General features: G+C 45.6%; 1 protein-coding gene and 1 long non-coding RNA gene across 6 annotated transcripts in view; one reads left to right on the top strand and one right to left on the bottom strand.

Moving 5' to 3' along the window:
• Nucleotides 1–21,258, top strand: part of Cabcoco1 (ciliary associated calcium binding coiled-coil 1) — a 112,981-nt gene that overhangs the window by 43,010 nt on the left and 48,713 nt on the right. The window lies entirely within an intron of this gene.
• Nucleotides 1–21,258, bottom strand: part of LOC116074511 — a 45,661-nt gene that overhangs the window by 19,882 nt on the left and 4,521 nt on the right. For 2 of the 3 annotated variants that reach the window (XR_004112200.1, XR_004112201.1), the window contains exons 2-3: nucleotides 18,166–18,316; nucleotides 3,382–3,517 (exon numbers count right to left, since the gene is read on the bottom strand). This is a non-coding gene — a long non-coding RNA (uncharacterized LOC116074511). Of the gene's footprint in view, nucleotides 1–3,381; nucleotides 3,518–14,091; nucleotides 14,416–18,165; nucleotides 18,317–21,258 lie in introns of those variants that run through there. The other variant, XR_004112202.1, reaches the window with a different exon arrangement.

The raw sequence follows: 21,258 nt of genomic DNA, 5'->3' as shown, positions 1-21,258 counted from the left end.
TCCATCATCCTGTGAATTTCTCTGGTGTCTCCTGTGGGTTCATACAGTCAAGCAACTCAACAAGAATGTTCCCCCAAGGAGAAGGTCACATGCTGCTTTTCTCTAACACTCGACAACCTGGAGTGTCACACAGGCCACCGTCCCCCTGAAATTAACCCTCAATAATCATTTAGGTGACAAACGGAAGAGGGGAGGTTTTACAGTAAATGGTCTATACAAGTGGGAAAGAACCCCGAATGGAGATCCATCTCAATGAGAGGAGGATGCTATGGAAAGTGCTCCTGAGCATGCTCCCTCTCCTTAAGCAGCTCCGCTACCTCCTAGAAGGACAAATGACCGGCACAGCCATGGTTGTTAATTGCGGAGAGGGAACACCACCACCTATCCGCTTTCCCTCAGATTAAGCACCAGGCAGAATGAACCTAACCCTGTACCATCCACCTAGGAAGCCTTGGGTTGTGACACTGCTTCCGCATCAGCAGGAGCACATGGTCAGATACACGATGAGCATGTCACAGAGTTTGTCCCTTCTGTGTGCCTCTTCACTGCAAGGCCAAGGTCTGATGGTGTCCTCTAGCCTAGAAAAGTCACACGGACGAAGTGGACAGGGACCAGCTTGTTTACTGTCTGTTGTGTTTGTCCAAAGTTGGTCAGAGTGACAGAGAATGCTGATCAGTCACAGAACCATAAAGGATTGGCAAAAGTAGCTATCGTGTATTTTGTGATAGCGTGGAAGTTTCTGATGACTTCTGGTGCAAATACCTGGAACGCAGGATTCTGGGCCACTATTATGTTATTGCTTGTGCTAGTCCCGGAGCTCTCGGCTCAAATGAAAGGCCATCAGGTATTTGAACACCAGCTTGCCCTGCATTTGGTAATGACTGTGTGCTAATCTGTGTACCTTGTAAAACCATCATCGGTGTATAAAGGTTTGCAAATTTGACTAAGTGGAGGAACTTGAGATGGGGCAGGATCATTCTGGGTTGCTCGGGTAGGCTCAAAAATGATCATTAATCATCTCAGAAAAGAAAGGGGAAGGTAAGAGATTGAGGGGAAGGTTGAAATAGCACATGTGTGGTCTTGAAAGAAGGAGGTCGAAGCTCAGTCAACTGTCCTGGCATCTGTCATGGGATGACCCCATGATTTCTCAGCATTAGATTAAGTATTATCTATCGCTTGTTATCATCATTATAAAATTTAGACACAAACTTAATGGATGTGTAGAAATCTAGCACATGGCATATATGAGTATTTAGGAAAATAGCATTTAGCCAGGCAGTGGTGGCATACGTCTTTAATCCCAGCACTTGGGAGGCAGAGGCAGGCAGATTTCTGAGTTCGAGGCCAGCCTGGTCTATAGCGTGAGTTCCAGGACAGCCAGGGCTACACAGAGAAACCCTGTCTCAAAAAACCAAGAAAAAAGGAAAAAAGAAAAATAGCATGTAGTATCAACTGGGGTAATTGACTCTATGCTAGATTTCCACCTTATACAAAACTCTAAACCAAGTTCACTCACTAAAGGCCTCTTCACCAGTGGCATGCACATACTGTATCAGCAGACTGTAATTCACCTCGCCCTAACCTTTCCTCTGAGAACTAGGAAAACAGCTCAAAAACATTATGAGTCTGGGGCTGGAGAGATGGCTCTACAGTTAAGAGCTCATTGCTTCTGCAGAGGACAGCAATTTGGAGCCACAGCACCCACATCAGGGAGCTCACAAGCCCCCATTACTTCAGCTCCAGGGGACTCTGGCACCCTCTTCTGGTCACCCTAGGCACCTGCACCCACCACACGGGCACACATCCACACACATCCACATACTTAACCCTAATAAATATATCTTTGAAAAAAAAAAAAAAAGAAAGTATGAATTTTGGAGGTAAGCCTGGCAGTTGGCGATGCTTTCGATCTAAGCACCTGCCAGTTTTTTAAAGGAGGTGAAGACCTTTAGAAAATAAGAAGCAGGTCTTTAATGAACAGGAAAATAGTAAGAGGAGAGAGTATAGGTCGTCCTAAGACTTGTGTGCTGTACCCCCAAAGGGTCACCTTTGGGGAAATCAGTCCTCATACGAACTGAAACTCAAGTTAAAGATTCTCTCTGGAGTATTTTAATCAACAATATATAATTCTAACCTCCTCTAAACCAAAACTGCACCACACTGCCACCACCAGCAACCATTTCCCCGTAACCGGAACCCAGCACACGTTCAAATCACCCATCACAGAAAATACAAACAGACTGTAGGAGCTTAGATCTCACCAATTAGGCTAGGCTGGGTGACCAGCAAGCCTTGGCATCCTATGGATCTACCTCCAGCACTGGAACTATACACATCACTGCGCCCAGCTTTTGATGTGCTTGCTCTGAGATTCTGGTCCTCAGGCTTGGGCAGCAAGCCTCCAGGGAGCAGGGTATAAGTGGGAACAGGCCGGGAAGCAGAAAGGGACATTTTGCCCTGCCTGTTCCAGATTGATGCTGGCACTTAACAACGTAAAGGCCTTCTGTTCCACTTGTACAGGAAGACAAGAACCCCAGCTGATTTCTCAGAAGGAACTTTTTTTGTAAATCAAGGGCAGGCGTATGCTCACACTCACCCCCCCCAACACACCCCCACCCCCACGTCCTGACAGATAGACAACCAGTCCGAGGGACATTGCCTGGAGGTTTACAAGAGAAAAGCTAAATGGGAAAACAACTGGTGCATTCCCAAGCCCATGAATTTAAATGCTTTACAACTGTTCTGCCGTATTTAACTTGTAACTACAACACTGGGTCTAGCTAAAGAGTCACTTATAGAGCACGGAGCTGGCATATTCAACTGTCGCAGACCAAATTCCCCCCCTCCCCACAAAGATAGAATTGTTTTCATGAACCTCGAGCTGTGTATCAAGTCTTAAAATATTTATTCAGTTTAAGTTCAGCAGAGCGACGACACAGCAGACCTTGAATCTCAGGCCTACTCAAAGGTCATCATGCACATGCATGCGCAAACATATGTGCATGCATGTGTGAGCGTACTTAAACACGCCCATAATACCTGCCTTTGAGAGATGAAAATTTTCATAAGATTTTGTTTATTTCAATATTTCTCCCAACTTCTGGACTGAGCTGGAAAAGGCGGAGCCAGCAGGGTTACCACTCTGCAGGGGATGCTCTTCCACTCGGATGCCCCTAGTGCCACCGGGCCCCTGGTGTAGCCCCACAGAAGCCATTCCCACTGTGGCATGTGTGGTCATGGTGCAGGCCACAGCCCATCCCATGTAGCCATTGGCAGAAACCTGGCCCTTACAAGCAAGGCTGTGCCCAGATATAACTATTATGCATGTAATAGACGTGCAAAGATACTTAAAGAGAACCATAAATAGACCTAAGTGCCTACCTTGCCTGAAGTTATACTTTGGCCGACTTTCACATTCCAAACTAATAGCACTTCAGTTCAGCAAATACAGGAATTCGGAGCTCTTCCAGCTAAGCGGATGTCAACGGGATGTAATCTCATGTTCTGAGTCCATGCTCTTATGCATAACACAAAATAAAGAAAACATTATTTCCCCTCTGATTTCAAAAGCCACCCAGATTATGGAGGTTAACGACATTGTAGATGGAGGGCGAAAACTCCCCAAGACAGAAATGTAAAATTATCTGACTTAGTCAGATAAACAAAACAGGAAACTTCTGTAACATCCGCTGCAGCCACTGTCTTGTGGATAAGAGAGCAATGCAAACAGATTCAAGTCTGGATAGATTTGGAAAAGGAAGAGGTAATTGAAGGGTAGCTATCAATATCTTCCTCATCCTCCTGAGTCTACCCTTAAAAGGCACCGATTAAAATCACAATACCTTGTAACTCCAACTTTGGGGGGAATCCAACGCCCCCTTGTGGCCACCTCCAGCACCTACATGCACATACATAAACCCACACACAGACACATAAATATATACACAATTAAAAATAACATAAATCTTTAAAAATAATGCCCAAACTTATACAGATGATTTTCTTTATCTTGAAAGAGGGTTCTGTCTTAAATTAGCCCATTAGCAAGCTTCTGAAAAGGAATATCACACAGCGTGTGATTTGTTTGACCCTGTGTACTAAGGAAAAAATCCATCAGAAACTGATGTGTTGAAATAACTTTATCTGCCCTGCCTGGCACATGTGACAAAGTGACTGGAGAATCTGTCACTTAAAGAAAGTGGTCGATGTTTCAGCCTACAATTCATCAAGCTTCACTCTCGGCCTTTTCCCTCCGAGCTCCGAAAAACAATCACCCTCCCTTAAGTATCAATCGTCTCTGAGAAATTTGGGCAAATTTGTCTCCAGCCAAACAATTGATAAATGGCAGGCGCATAATTTAAAGATGGTTTCCATAGCAGCTCGCCTGGCACCTCAGCTCGTGAGCCTGCCACTCAAGTGTCCCTGTCCTCCTGGATGACTGTAGCATCCATCTCAGAGGCTCTGCAGTAGCCCAGTCTCTGAATGAACAAAGCTGGGATTTGGGCAATCACAGGCCCCACCCTCTTCTATGCCCGGATGTAGAAGACCTCAGTTACTGAGCAGCACTTCTTGGCCAATCCAAAGCAATTATTCCTTCACTGTGCAGCTCTAGAGACTTTGTTACTGAAGGAAGGAGGTTGGGAGGGAGAGCGGGGAAAGTCAGAGAGAGAATTGTTACCACTCCAAGGTTCCAGTCCTCGGCACTGACATCCTGGATGGAGATCAGCAACCCCAGCGTTCTGCCTCAAAAGCTAACTTCTGAATCCCTAGCTCTCAACCACGGAGCTTATTATAGACCAGCCATTAGCACTTCTCTCGGTCTGCTCCATGGGGGCCTACCGACATTCAACTGGGGCTCCAAATTTTACCAAGTTAAGTGGTGAAGAGCAATGAAAGTAGAGTTTTATCCTCTGGTTTGAAAACGCTACCAAAATTATGATTTCATTTGTCCAGTGAGAAACCTAACGTCGGTCTTTAAATTATAAATGCTCACCCCCCCGAATCATTTACCAAGGGCTCCGAAGCTGCCCTTAAAAGAAAGTATGTTTCCGCTATTCATGTTTAATAACGAAATTTTTCTTTTATATGGAACACCTTTTGAAATGTCAAGATCCCAGATGTCTTTGCCTACGTCGGAGTTTTAACTTATATCTGGGGGTGGGAGGTTACTCTAGACAAATAGAAAAACCAAACTTCTAAAGCAAAATCTGTGATTTTAAACAAGCGACAGAAAGGGAGTAACTGTTGCTATTGTCTGGAATTCCATGCTGCAAATTAATACAAACGTCTTGCACCAAAGGAAATATCAAAAGAGTGTTCATGGGGCTGCAGAGGTGGCCCCACACTTAAGAGCCCGCATTGTTCTTTCAGAGGACCTGAGCTCTGTTCACAGTATCCATGTTCCTGGTTCATCTCACACCTATGTGTGTCACTGTAATTCCCTGCTGGGAGGACAAGACTCTCTGGCCTTCAGGAAGCCAGTTGACACCATATTTGGCTATGATTCTTTTCTCTAGGAACTCTGACTTGACAGGAATCTCGACCGCTTTTGTCTTTGCCTTAGCCAGACAGGCCACTCCCTCTGCTTTACCGTTTGCTGTCTATTCTACAGTGCTCTCTTTCACACTAGTCTAAGTGATTTAAGACCACCAAAGACTTTCCTACTTCAAAAGATCTTGCCCTGCTCCTCAAAGCTGTTAAACTCGGCCTCAACCTTGAAGCCCCTGCTGAATCACGCTTTCTTTTAAGCCTTTGTAAACAGTTAGTTCTCTCTGTCCCCACGACCCGGGGTTCAAACACAGCTTCTCTTATTCCACTCCCTTACGTTATCAACTCCCTCCAAAGCACCTCCTTCATGGTCCTCCAGACCCTTCTACTTGTGGGAACCTCAGATGAGGAAAACCAGGTATCCGTAAGGACTCTGATAAGCTGATCCATCAGGGACTGACTCTACTCACCCTGTCTTGCTCAGCCTGTACCGCCTTTGTCTGAAGACGGGAAGTGACGTGGCTTGGTTTTGTTCTGCCTCCACAATGTTCAGGCTGGTCCCATCTGTTCCTGCAGTGCTATGCCCTTACAAGCCAGGCTGTAGCAGACGTTCTCACTGCATTGCTTAAAACGGCTCCCCTAATTTCAGAAGCTCAAATGCTGAGCACTCCCTGATTGCCCTGGGTCCATTGTTAAAGCCGCCATCTTTGTGTTGGGTCACGAATTTTTTTTCCCCTCTTAAAGATCAGACCCTTAGGATATCATCTACTGATTTTACTATGTTCTCCTTCCCATTCTCTGAATCTTCCCATGGGTTCCAAGTTCTTGGATCCCAGGAAGGGTTTTTGAGCACAGATCTAACTTGTAATCTCTTTTCTTTCTGGCCCCCATGCCTTAAGTGTCAAGCCAACACCTCCATCTGCATTTATCTAATTCACTTGCCAGACCACAGACTTAAATAGAGGATGCTAGCTGAATTTTCCTTTCTCATTCCAATTACTCCTTTATGTAAACAGGTTCCTGCTATACACAAATGGAACCCTCTCAGCCGCCATCTTGGCCTCAGGTGCATTTCTAAGCATGCAAAATGAACTCCAGACAACCTCTGCACCTGCTTGCCAACAATCTCAATCCTTGTACACTAATCTCCAAGACTGGGAAATTTCCTCTTAACCTTTAACAGTTTTCAGGGCATCTCTATTCATGTGATAGATGCTACCCATCCAGCAGGCACCATCCCATAGCACATAGACGAAGATTGCCATCTTGGGATTCCTCCCACAGACACTGCTAATCCTCAGCCTCAGATGCATGTCTCACTACTCATATCAAGAACTGTGCATCCACCGTCACAGCACAAAGGCACACTAACAAGCCTCCATTGCATGCTTTGATACCCATAGTCGGGACCATGTACTTGTTCCTCAAGTCATCTACAGCCATGCCCGTGTTTGGGCACCAATTATGTTGTGTGACAAAACAAAGGAAATGCAACACTCTAATCTAGTCAAGCACAGATAGGAAACCCACAACAGACTGAGGTATGGATATGAGCAAAAGTCCAACTTGGTCAAACAGTGAGCTGTATTGGGACTGCTTATAGAAGTATGTATGGGTGGGGGTTATTTACAGGGGCAGAAAGGACTCAAAAACAGCTGTATCACCAAAGCCTACTCCATGTGGGTGACAGTTCACAAATCTGGGAGCCTGAAGCACACTGTACAGCCTGCAGCCAGCTCAATAGGTTGGAGGGTGTCCTATCTCTGATCCAAACCTCAGCCAGGCATCTGGCTGTTTGTGCGTCTTCAAGGCAGCTGGTCTGGACTCAAGATTCTTCTTTGCAGCTTGGCTTGTTTCACATCTGAGGTAGGCTCTTTCCTTCATAGTTTACTCTAGCAAGGTGGGGCCCAGTGAATCTGTTCTGTTTCAGGACCTTCCGGTAGCCATTTTGAATCATTTACCTTCCTGTTTACGGAGCTTCCCTGCAAGATGGAATGTTCCAATATTAGAGAAAACTGTTGTTCCAGCAGACCTGGAAGACATATCTCAAACTGGTGGCAGCAGTCACCCTATGTCGACAGTGTAGTATGTAAGCCAGGCTTCTCCTTGGCTCTTGCCTCTGTATCCTGAAATGGTTTTCAACAGTCCGCGTGAGGCTGTCTGGTTTTAAGAGTAGAGATGGCAATATCGAAGTTTTCCTTCATCCCCTTTCTTTTCCCTGTTCAGCATCTTGTCTCCCTTGCTCCTTATTTCTTCAGAAGCTCACTCACTTCGGAAGCACCTGTGTTGTTTCTGAAGGGCAGCGCTCCACGATCATGTGACCAGGCAGTGTGCAGTGCTCCACGATCATGTGACCAGGCAGTGTGCAGCGCTCCACGATCATGTGACCAGGCAGTGTGCTTTTCCCTAAAGCCACAGGTCCTGTCACAGACAAAGACTCCACAGCTATCTGGTCAGGAGAATCATCTTAGTAGTTTCAGGTTGTATAAATTACACAACACAAAGAGTGCCCAGGGCAATAAACGTAAGGTGTGGACAACAAGGGCTCTGGCCACACCATTTTGCTCTTTGAAATGTTATCTGGCCCATAAATGGCAGGCTGTAGAGGACCTAATGCCATTTGGGGAAAAACAAGGAGCTGACATGTCATCTGTTCTGTGATCACATGCCCAGAGAATCCATTAATAATCCCAGATTTAGTTTCCAGATCAAACAGCCTCGTCTGTGTTGTCTGAGGTGTCCAGACATGCCTCCGGTGCTAAAAAGGCACATTTTCAGATGTTTGAGAGAAAGCAACATGGATTTTCTGTGACCCAGAAGCCTCTGAAAAATAGGAGGTTCCTCCAGTCAATGCAGTCACCTGCCTGCAAACCCGAAGGACTGGGAACATACAAAAAGGAACAGTGTGGCCCACAGAACTCCCAAGGACAGCCAAGAACTGGTGGGTCGTTTGAGGGGAGGGTTTAGGCTACGTAGGTGCTCAATCCACAGCCAACTCCTTGAACAACTTTACAAAAGATTACAGCAAGAATACTGTTGTGAAGCTTCAGTTCTGGTCAGTAGGTGGTCAGTTATCACCTGCCAAGCTCAAGTTTTTATCCATCTTGTCCCCTTCATCTTTAGATCATTTTATTATTTAAAATTCATATTCCTGCCTCAAAAGAGTGCTGGACACAGTATCTGGCTTCTAGCATTGGGTGGAATGGATGGGCTTCTTCTAAAGTCTATACAGGAGCCGCGATGACCTCTTGGGTGCACATCCTTTGTCCCCTCTCATTTATTAGTGTGTATTAACTATGAAAGTTACACATTTTCTCATGATATTTTATAGTATTTACCCTTAGCCTCCCCTTGTGTAGGTCCTCTTCATCTTGTCAAGTAGTGCTTTTCCCTAAAGTCACAGGTCCTGTCACAGACGAAGACTCCACAGCTATCTGGTCAGGAGAATCATCTTAGTAGTTTCAGGTTGTATAAATTACACAACACAAAGAGTGCCCAGGGCAATAAACGTAAGGTGTGGACAACAAGGGCTCTGGCCACACCATTTCCTCCACTTCTACGTCTTCCCTTAAGCCCTAGATTACATGTGTAAGAGGGAATGTTCAACATATTGTCTCCCCAAGCCTGGCTGTCCCCTCTTAACATGAGGGACTCCTGACTCCAGGCCCTTTCTTAGAAAACACATGGTTCCATTCTTTGTAGTGGCTGAATGGGACACCATTGTCTTGTCAGGTGACAAGATGTTTCCAGGTGTCGGGGTTGCAATACCAACAGACAGAAACCCAGGACAGACCAGAGACCAGAGTACGGATACCACCAAAGTCCAACTTACTAAGCCAGTGGGCTTTCTTAGGAGTAATTACTGGAATATGGCTGAGCGATTACCTATAGGAACAGAAAAGGCTCGAAGACAGCTGCATCAACAAAGCCCATCCCTGCATGGGTGACAGCTCATAAAAGCTGGGAACCTGGAGCACATTGACACCTGCAGGCAGCTCAACAGGTTGCCAGAGTGTTACTTTCAGGTAGCTCAGTTTTATCTACACAGTTTCTGGGCAAATGGGCTGGTTTCTACTTCTTCCTGATCAGTGGTCTGGTCTCAGAATCTTCTTTGCAGCTTGTCTTGTCTGAGAGTGGCCCTCAGCCATCTTTATGGCTTACTCTGGGAAGGAGAGACCTTGAGAATCAGTTTTAGAGACTTCCTGTAGCTACTTTGAGTTGTCTACTCTGTCTCAAGGAGCTGAAAGGTGCCCATCTTAGAGGAAATTGCTACACAATAGGTGCATGTGGTGGCTTGCTGGACATCTGTGCATCGTTGCCTGTTCTGTGACATGGGGACACTCAGGAACCTCTGCAGAGGTCCCATGGCATCTCACGATGTCATGTGCATGGGCTTGGAAGGGATCCCTCCTGGCTGAGCCTAGTGAGAGCGATAGGTCTTGTTGATCACTTGATCACAACCTCAGGAATCCTTGAGGCAAGGCCCTGGTAGGTCCGTCCTGTGGGGCCTTGCTACACAGGACTCCATGTCTCTAAACATCTATTGACGGGGTCAGGTTTGAGTAATTTGTTACACATCCCCAGATAACACATGCCTGTCCCCTTCACGTGTGAAGCAACCCAACCGTAAATGCTCAGTCTCATCTCCCTGTCCCTATTTGTCTAGTCCTGTCCAGACTGCCTCAGATGCTCTCCTGCCCATCATTTTTTAAAATAACTGCCATGATCCCAGTTCAGGTATCCAGTTCCATACCACTGCACATAGTAGATGCTCAGCAAACATCTATGTACAATTTGACTAACAATCTCTTTTGGCTTATGTGAAGAAACCACCATCCCTTGATTGATTTATTGATTGATCGATTGATTGACTGATACCTTAATGACTCACCTTGAAAACCAAAGACGCATCCCTAAGTGACCAGACCTAATCTTTCTAGAAACAAGGCTGTGGCCTGATAGCCAGAGCCCTTCCCGTCACATCTGAGCCTGTGACTGTTAGATACCAGGCTGAGCTGCGCAGTCCTTTGCTTCTGCCATGGAAGCCGGCATGTACCTCTGTTCCCGCACATGCAAGGGCTACGGTGCAATGAAAACCTAGCAAGGGCCTTGATGCAAGACACAGTCCCCGGTTGAGAAGTATTTCCAAGTCCGGGTGTTGCATGCAGTCCTATGCTACATGGTTATCATATTTACTGAGCAAATGTGTGTGAGTGCCATACTTACCCATGTTGTGGGGTTTGGTGTCTGTGGTCCGTAATTCCCAGCAAAGACACCTTTTCTACAATTCTCTGATGTCAGCTTGTACCACAGCCCTGGTCGCTTGCCCTGAGAACACTGGCGACAGAAACTGACATCCATTTGCTAAGCCCATGAGAATGTAATCCACAAAGAAAAGGAAAAGATTCAGGTTAGTAGAACAAGCTGGATCAGAAAGAAGGCTTTCTGGTCTAGGATCAGGGGATGGAGGAAATCCATTTGAACCCAGGGGTGCCGGGCAGAGATCACAGGATAAAGTGCAAAATGCCAGGCTTGCCAAGTTAGCTGAGCCTTTGCTGTTTGCCTGGTACATCCAAATATGTTAACTCTCAAGCCACGCTTACTTCCACGCAGCCAGAGGAGATAGGTACCACTTTAAAGACCATGGAACCCAGGAAGATGGCTGTATGGTAAACCTCTGTCCCAGATGCTTGCTGGTTAGGGGATAGATTCACTATGGAATGAAGGGGTTTGGTGCCCACTTGTAGGGTCGAGCCATGAGTGACATGTTGATCACCCTCAAAAGTTTCAACAGTTAAAACGCAAAATAGGCCCTACTTTGCCTTTATTGCCTTCCAAGCACACACTCCTTAAAAAATTAAGTACAGCATAAATAACGTTGTAACAAAGTTATTTTAAATATTCATCACTTTTACAACCCTTTCAACTTCTTTGCCTTCCACCCAAGAGCCTCCCCATGGTCTCGTTCACACGGTAAATAATGCTAATCTATTACGTGTGCTTCCCCTAACACACAGTGTGTGAAAATGGACACGCTACATGTATTAAATTACAGCCAAAGCTGAGGAGAGAGAGGGGAATGTGGTTCATTAGCCCCTGATAAATAATGAATGTATTTGAAATAATATGATCATTAAGCACAAATTAGCATAACTGCTAGAAATGCAATTTTTTTTCCAAAAGTTAAACATTTCCTTCAAATAAACTCTTTGGCTAAAGTTCCAAATATTTAATTGTTCTGTTTTTACTAAGCAAAGGCAGACAAGCAATTCAACATATCGAGCTATAGACATTTTTTAAAAAGAATACATGTAATAGAACATAGCTTGGGCATCTTCTGTTTATTTTTTTTTTAGATTCATCTCTACCCCTCTCCTACCCTGCCATGTTTCTCAGTTCCACACTACATGGGAACCCTTATTAAACAGGGTTCCTCCTCCCCCCTTCATCCTCCTCTTCCTCTTCCTCTTCCTCCTCCTCCTCTCCTTTCTCCTCCTCTTCCTACTCCTCTTCTCCCTCCTCCCCCCTCCTCCTCTTCCTCCTTCTCTCCCTCCTCAGGCCTCTGTCTGGGTAACTGGGGACATAAACCAGGAGAGTGGGAAAGAAGTGGTTTTACTCTTAGCTGCCTCGCCGCTGAAGTCACTGTCTTTTGAGACCCATTCTGACCTCTTCCCTCTAGATAATAGAATCTAATTCATCCCTGACCCTGATAACCCTGGGGATGAGTAGAGGTGCATAATATTATTTTACCTCTAAGCCAATCTTCTACAAATGGCCCCTCTACTCAATCCACCTCAATTACTGTTGTTTACTGTTAGGTTTTTTTTTTCTTCTTCTTCTTTCTTAGAAGTTTGAAAGAGAGACAGAGAGTTTGTGTGTGTGAGTGTGTGCTTACGCACAAGTGCATGCGTGTGCACGTGGTCTAGATAACACCGTGCAGGCGTGGAGGAAAGGCTGGCATGATGCACGTGTGCATGTGGTCTAGATAACACCGTGCAGGCATGGAGGAAAGGCTGGCATGAAATCAGGATCTGTAAGTGGAAAGAGCTGAGTAGAAGCTTGGGCAGTGTACGAGTGGTGGTGTGTTCACGTGGAACCTGAGGATATGGCTACGTCACCCAGGAAGGGAACCAGCCAGTAGTCTACTCCATTGGTTGACTGACAGCTTAACTCACCACTGCCTGACATACAACTGGATTAACAATTAGGAAGGAGAAGAGGCCTAAGGTTGAAGGAATGATCCTGGCAACTCAAGAAGTTAAATGCCTGTATATACAGTTTACTGTTTCCTGACCATCCCCGCTAAACAATGCCCTCATCAAGATGTGAAAGATGCTTGGGAGAAGATTTCCCACCATCGCTGGTCACCAGAGGACTGACGGTGCACCTTAAGCCAACTCCGGAGTATGGGATGCTTGTAACCATGTAATGGAGACCATGATAAGGGCAGGGGTCCCCACTTAGGCATTGATGTATTTGTATTTTCCTAATCCCTGAATGGAATTCCATGCAATTAATGAGAAAGAGATACTGGGATGGAATACTTTTTTGGGGGGGGGAGGGGCAGGGGAGGGAGGTGGTATGCATTTGTGTGCAGGTACATACGCACACTAGATGGTGACATCTGATGTCATTCCTCAGGGTCAGTCCACAGAGAGTCTTTACTGAGAGAGTAACTCTCACTGTGTTGAAACTTGATTAGGCCCTAGACCAGAATGCCCCAGACATCCACCTGTCTCCACCTCCCTGTGCCGGGATCACAATTGCCTAGACTTTTATGTGGATTTGGGGGACCAACCTCAGATCCTCATGCTTGCATGGCAAAGCCTTTATCACTTGATCTATCTCACCCGCTCACAGTGAAATATTTTTAAGGGATATTTCCAGTAAAAATCAACACCTGTCATCACTGCCTGTGCCCAGTGCACGTGACATGAAAATCAAGGCATAGCCCCTTAAATCAGGCAAAACAGGGCACACACAAAAGCTGGTGGGAAGGCTTAGGTAAAAGGTCAGCACTCCTCACACACCCTCCAGGGTAATTTCCCTAACCTCTGCCACTCCTTTATCTCCTCTACAAAGAAAGAGGAATTCTAACCATCTCCCAGTCCCCCATCTTCACAAGCATAAACAAGATGGCGCCTGACAGGGGAGAGTGGCTCAGTCAGCCCAGCAAGTGAACTTCTTCCTGCATAAACAAGATGGCGCCTGACAGGGGAGAGTGGCTCAGTCAGTCCAGCAAGTGAACTTCCTCCTGCATAAACAAGATGGCGCCTGACAGAGAAGAGTGGCTCAGTCAGCCCAGCAAGTGAACTTCCTCCTGCATAAACAAGATGGCGCCTGACAGGGGAGAGTGGCTCAGTCAGTCCAGCAAGTGAACTTCCTCCTGTAGCACCTAGAACCCAGATCAGCACATCTGGGTGGGGAGATTGTCCATTACCTCATTTTATCCCCCAGTCCCTGGCCCAGAGCAGACGTTCCTCACCACGTGATGGATTGAATGCGTGACTGTGTTTGTGTTTTATCTTCTCCTTTACTCCTCCCAAACCTTGTCCCACCTCATCCTGGATCGCCTCCTCCTTTGGGACATGCCCTGTCTCAGTCTCAGGCTGCTGAGACAAAAGCGCCCACCCGTTGGGCGGCTTAGAAATGACACAACTCTTTCCCAAAGTCACAGAGTCAAAAGTCCACGGTCAAGGATAAGCTGACTTAGTATCTCCAGAGAGCTCACTTTCTCCTCCTCCAGAGGTGACACCTCCTTCCTGTGTCTTCACTAGAAACAAAGCTCCTTTCTGCTTCCTTCCATGAGGCACTAATCTATCTGGGCAGGGGCTCTGCCCTGAGGACCGGTTCACCTGGAAAGGCCTTACCTCTGGTACTTCACGCTTGAGTAAGATTTCAATATCAAGACCACAGCAAAGTTCCATTCTGGAAGGAGTATTACAGGGCATAAATTACACAGTGATTGAAATTTGCAGAAATACCAAATATCCCATAAATCTGTTTCTCTTCCTCTCATGCCTTAAGTATTTCAGATGCTGAATGCGTTACAGGCTCTGAAATAAACATTCGTGATGTGCTGCTGGACGAAGCTCTCATCCTGAGAGCCTACACGCTAGCCGTTCCTTTTATGAAACTCCTAAATATCAGATTACTGCCCATGGGGTTGCAAAATATTTCTACGCCTTTTATGGTTAAAATGCTCCAAGAATTTGGACTCAATCCCACTTGTGAAAGTTATTGCAATAAATCCAAAATGAACAGACACGGAAAATAGTTAACATTCAGCCGTTAAAACTTTGAAGAGGCGAGGTACACAGTTAGTTCTATGCCTTGCGTTTCTGCACAGTGTAAGAGGCAGTTTAAAGTGTTTACCCCAAAGAGGCTCACCTAATCATATCTAATAGGAGACATCAATTCGTGTCACCCAAGGATTATTCTTTAAAAATGCACACATTGTCTGACTTTACTTGGAATAAACAAAAAGCTTCAATTAGATTCTTGCGTAGGCATGGAGCCATTAAAATTAAAATAAAGCCAGACATTTGAAATTAAGTCCATTTAAGAGAGTCACCTTGCATTAAATCATGACCACAATATTTGCATTGTCTTTTAATCTTTTTGCCCCAACCATAAAAACTGAGTTAAAAAAAAAAAAAAAAACCTTCATAATAGACACACACAGTAGGTGCACAGTGCTTTTACCCAAATTCCTAAAACCAGGCAGAGCCTTCAAAGGCCTCTATTTTCTATCCAACAGTCAGTGCAAACACCCACTGAACCATTAAAGACAAAAACTCTAAAGTTGTAAAGGTCATTAATGTCTCTAGTGCCCTGACTTCTCCTTTCAAATTAAAACAAATGAACAGTACACATCGCCCAAGAGCAGTTCAGTGACATCCCCTTTGCTCCTTTCCCCTGGAACTTCAGCACTATAGGAAGAGCCAAGCCGACTTTGTAATAAGGGGTGCGGCAGGACTCACTTTATTTATAGATGTGTGTTCAGCTGCTTTGCAAAAACCCACATTTTTTTTTCAGATGAAAGGAAATATTTGTGACGGAGGGATGAAATGCTCTCCTGGTCATTCCAAAAGGAGGAAGTAAGTTAGGTAGCGGTGGGGCATTCCTCACAGCCCGTGGGACTCGATGAGCACCCCTCGGATTAGAAAGTCAGGCTTCTGCACCCCAAACACAGGCAAAGTGGCTTAAGCACATGGTGCACACAGTAGCCAAAAAAAAAGAGAAGAGATTTGCTTAGTTGCTGTTTTTCCATTGAGCTCTTTGTGTGTGGTTGGTGCAAATTGTGCTCTGCGCTCCAGACGTCTAATTCTAATACAGTGTTGTGACTGGAGAGCTGAGATGCTCAATCTGTGTGTGTGCATGTGCCTGTTCACAGGTGTGCTGGAGTATGTGTGTTGCTCTTGTGTGTATATCCCATCCATGTGTATACATGTATGTGTGTGTCCCTGTTTACTTGTGTGTGTTTGTGTCTGTCTCTGTATGAGTGTGTTTGTGTGTCTGCATGGTTGCCTATGTGTCTGTGTGTAGATGTGTGGTCATGTCTGTTTGTGTGTATATGTCTTTGGGTGTATCTGTGTGCCTGTGTATCTATGTCTGCTTATATCTATGACTGTGTGTCTGTGTATATTATTTGTGCCTGTGTGTCTCTGGAGTCACCAACAGTGATGGCCACCTTGTGATGGTAGGTACCCTCAGAGAGAGCTGGAGACCTACCTATGTGTGTATTTATGTCTGTGTGTTATGTGTGTGTCTAGTGTGCATGTGTGTGTGTGTGTGTATGTATGTATGTGTGTGTATACTATCTCTCAAGTATGCTTTATGTATGCAGGCTGCCTATGTGTATGTCTATGTCTGTATGCTCTCTGCCTATATGTATGTCTATGATTGCATATTGTCTGTGTCTGTATTGTCTGCCTTTGAGTATGCTGTCTGGGATGTGTCTATGTATATGCCCTCTGTGTATGTGTGTGTCTATGTGTATGTTTTTATGTGCATGCTACCTGACTATGTGCAGGCCTGGGCAGCCATCACCCTAAGACAGTGATGGACACCTCGTGGTTGCCTCTTTAAGGAGCCCTCAGAGTTCACCGGAGAGACTGTACACATTCAGCTGCACAGTCTGAACCCATGTACTTAAGGTACCATTTATCTTCATTGAATATGCAATCAATGCAAAAATGTCCTCACTCCCCCAAACACTAGGAATATGCTAACAATAGAGCATAACAGGTTACAAATAAGTCCATATTTTTCTAGTGTAAAAATCAAAAACCAAAAAACTTCCTTCAAAACCCAGTCATTTTGGCTTGTATGTGTCTTTTTATTCTGATGTTATAGCTAGCCCAGAAGACTCTCTAATCAGGGAAAGTAGAAAGGGGTGGTTTCCAAGGTCCATCTCAAGGCCTTGGGTCTTTTAGGACAGTTAGGACCTAAGATGCTGTCACCCTTCAGTTCCGTGGGGTCCCAGGCCTCACCCGCTACCATGGCAGCACCAATGCCAGAGGCATGGGCAGCAGCTATGGCAATGGACAGCTGGCAGGCAGCAACAAGGGTGGGGGCATCAGCAGGGATGGCAGGGGCGTGAGCCCAGCCCGCCAGGCAGGTCTGAGGTCCAGCAATGAATGCTTCAGGAGATAAAGCTCTTCCCTCAAAGTGTTAAAGCTCAGTGAAATGGCCACTCTCAGACGATTCCCGGTGAAATAACTTGTGCACTTTATTCCATGTGGACAGGGACTTCGTAAACACTGAGCAGTAGGGTGGGATCCAGGAGTTGGCGCTTCCCATTGGCTCAGTTTGAGATGCCAGTAGGGATGCTCTATTCGCATGGGGAAGGGTTTCAGGTGTTTTCCCTATGTGGCTGATTGCCATGGTCCTCTCAGTGGGTGTCATGGTTACGTGGTCCAGAACAGGCAGAGTTGGGCAGGGAGTTGGCCCATGTCTACCATACTCAATCCTGAGTTTCATGGGGTTTGGACTTCACTCCACCTTACCAGTTCTTCTGTCTGGTGGCATGGTCCATTTGTCCTACAAAATGCTATCTTAGCTTGGGTTTCTATTTGTGATGATGAACCATTGTGACCAAAAATCAAGTTGTAGAGGAAAAAAGGCTTTATTTGGCTTTACACTTCCACCTCATGGTTCATCATCAAAGGAAGTCAGGACAGGAACTCAGACAGGGTAGGAACCTGGAAGCAGGAGCTGATGCAGAGGCCATGGAGGAGTGCACCGTACTGGCTTGCTCCCCATGGCCTGCTCAGCTTACTTCCTTATAGGATCCAGGACCACCAGCCCAGGGATGGCACCACCCACCATGGGCTGGACCCTCCTCCATCATTCACTAATTAAGAAAATAGCCTACAGGCTCCCTGATATCACAAAGGCATTTTCTCAATTGAGGTTCCTTGCTCTCAAATGGCTTGAACTTGTACCAAGTTGACCTAAAACTATCTAGCACAGACTCCAAAATCTCAGAGAGAAGCAGAGATGTCTGAGTGACTCTTGTCTCCCAGTGCTACTTTACCCCGGTGCACTTATAGGGGGTGGGGGTGGGGTCCTAGCCAGGAGCTAGAAGAACAGGGCCCTATCTGTGCAAAGCAGAGTAGCAAATAGGACTATTGACCACATTCCTGAGACCAGGAAGGTAGAGCACAGGCTTACCAAAGCAGACAGGATCAAGTCGGCAGGAAAAGGCTGCTTGAGCAGGAGTGAGGTCACACAGCAGGAGGGAGGTCACAGCAGAAGTGTTCCATTCCAGGCACCAGCAGATCGCGGGCTGTGACCAGCAACTCGTTCATCGTGAAGAGAACATCTATACAGCAGAGTGGAAAACCTAGTTAAAGTTCAGAGGCACGCAGGTCAGTGGGTGTGGGGTGTGAGCCTGGAGTGCTACCTTGAGAGTCAAGGGTCAGTAGTCAGCACCTCACCTGAGCAAGTTTGAAACACACAACCCAAGATAAGTCAATCCAGGGCCAGAGAGAAGGGATCTGCTCCCGTTCCTTTCTCTGAGAGAGATAACAAGTCACGGAGCCACAGCCAACTTCAAACTGGAGAGATGGTTGGGACTGTACCCAAGCAAGAGAAAAAGAAGGAGGAAGAGAAAAGAAAAGTTACTTGAAGAGACTTGTATCCGAGTTCATGAGAACCATTACCTCACAAATCCAAGAAGCCCAACAAACTCTAAGCGCGAGGCACTTAAAAGGAATCGAGCCACAGTACCTAATGCTAAAAACCACCAACAAAGAGAAACGTTAAAAACACCCGAGAATAAGACCATGCTTGCCCATATGGAGGACCAGGGATGGGTAAGGGAGCAGAGCTATTGCTGAAGACAGTGGACCACAGACGGGAAACCAACCATCAGTCCAGAACCGTGTGTGAAATGTAGGTAAAATACTTTCCCGGTGTACAAAAGCTTAAAAGTTCATCATGGGCAGATTCACATTACAGAAAATGTTGGGCATGTCCCTCATGCAGGGGACAGTGTAGACATGATAAACGTCTACAGATACATGAAGAAATGGAAGCAACAGGCTCCAGTGTGGATCAATTTTTAACTAATAAGATAGGGTATTGTCGAAAGGAAAAATGAAAGCAGTGTATTGCTGGATTTATGTCCTACAGAAACTAAAATGTAAGAGACCGTTGCCACTGGCACCAGAGGGAAAGAGATTAGAAAAAAACTGCTGTTCCAAGTGACTTTGCACAAACAGATAGACCATCATTTAAAGTAGACTGGATCGAGTTGAGGGTGTACAGTGTCCCCATATAAATAATTACCCAAAACCTAGAGTCAAGAAGCAAATGGAAAAGGGGAGATGAAATATAATTCTTTTCAATCCTAAAGAAGGCAGAAAACAGATGAGGAACAAACAGACAGAAGCGGTGACATAGTGGATTCAAACCCAACTTAATTAGTTGTCACTTTAAATGCACCAGCCCATTTAACAGGTGACCCAGCCACACGAGCACTCATGACATGCACTTCAAATACAAGGTCACAAGCACACTAGAAGTGAAACACATGGGGACATGTCTGTCTCTTTTCCTGTCGCTGTGATAAAACGCCCTGTCAAAAGCAACTTTACTAAAGGGGCAAATGTTTATTCTGACTCAGAATTCAAGGGTACAGCCTAGCATGACGGGGAGCCCAAGAAAGCAGAAGCTCTAAGCAGCCAGTTCCAACAGGAAGAGGACAGCAGTGAAGGCTCCCTGTTCGACTCCCTCCCTCCCCTCCATCTGTGTAATTCAAGATCCTAGGCAGGGAATAATAGTGCCACCCACTTCGGGCATTTCTTCCCAGCTCAATTAACATACTCAAGACATTCTCTCACAGATGGTCCCAGAGGCCAACTTTCATCTAGATAATCCCAGAGGCTAGGCTCCAGGTATTCTAGATTCTGGCAAATTGGCAATTAATGCTAACTTCAACACCCAGGTAACAGTATTAAAAAGAAAAGCACCCATGATTTTGTAATCATCAATCAGTGGCCGTCAGGCCTAGGAAACTGCCAGAGAGAAAGTTACTCCAATAGTGACAAAGAGGCCAACTCCACAAGAGTATCTAGCAGCCCTGTACACTCAGGTACATTGTAACAGACAGTCAAAATGCATGAAGGGAAAGCTCAGCAGAACAAGGAGACGTGTATAAATCCACAGTCGGTACAGATTTCAACACCTCCTCTCAAGAATTGATAGACTAGCGAGATAAAATTAGCCAAGGATGTAAACAATTTGACTAACGCTAGCAAACGATCCAACAAAACTGACATTCGTAGAACAACAACACCGTCTACACACTCAACTAAGCAAACAAAGGATACCATACCGAGAAAGCAGCCCACATCCTGGACTCTGACACAGGCCCTGAACTAATCCCAGATTCTTAACATATACAAAGAGTGGTTTGTGTAATCACAACCGCATCAAGTTAAAAGTCAGTAATAGAGGGGCTGGCGAGATGGCTCAGTGGGTGAGGGCACTGACCGCTCTTCTGAAAGTCCTGAGTTCGGATCCCAGCAACCACAGAGTGGCTCACAACCACCGTAATGAGATCTCTTCTGGTGCATCTGAAGACAGCTACAGTGAATCATGGAGCAAGCGGGCTGAAGTGAGTTCAATTCCCAGAAACCACATGATGGCTCACGGCCATCTGTACAGCTACAGTGTACTCATACACATAAAATAAATAAATCTTAAAAAAAAGAAGTCAGTAATAGAAACCAAAAGCACAGAAACTACAGCTCAGGACAACATAATGATGCAAGTAATAAAAAAGAAAAGAAAAGAAAACTTGGAAGATATGAAAGCAAGAGCAAAACAAAACTTGCATTGTAAATAAACAGAGGAATCAGGTCAGTTTTTGTTATGGGCCTGGCCACTAGTAAGTTGACTATGCCCTACAGAATGCCCCACCCCCATATGCTTTTAGACAGTAGGGATTAGACTCAGTGGGTTATGGAAAGAAGAAACAAAAAGGAAGGAAGAGAAGGAGGGAGGGAGGTACAGACAGAGAGGCAGAGGGAAGGAGGGAGGGAGAAGAGGAGGGAGGGAGGGAGGGAAGGAGGGAAGGAGGACAGAAAGCTGGGAGGAGAATCCAGGATCCAGGGATCTGGGAGGAGTTGAAAAGTTAATGTGATCAGAATACATTGTATACATGTATGAAATTCTCAAAGATTAAATAAAACTATTATATATTTTTAGAACTCTTAACTCTATGACCCCACCTTTCCACTTGAAATTCTAGCAAATAAG

This window comes from Mastomys coucha, unplaced genomic scaffold (assembly GCF_008632895.1).
Source record: "Mastomys coucha isolate ucsf_1 unplaced genomic scaffold, UCSF_Mcou_1 pScaffold3, whole genome shotgun sequence".
In the NCBI taxonomy this organism is placed as follows: Eukaryota; Metazoa; Chordata; class Mammalia; order Rodentia; family Muridae; genus Mastomys; species Mastomys coucha.
This window is presented reverse-complemented; position numbering and strand designations above follow the sequence as displayed.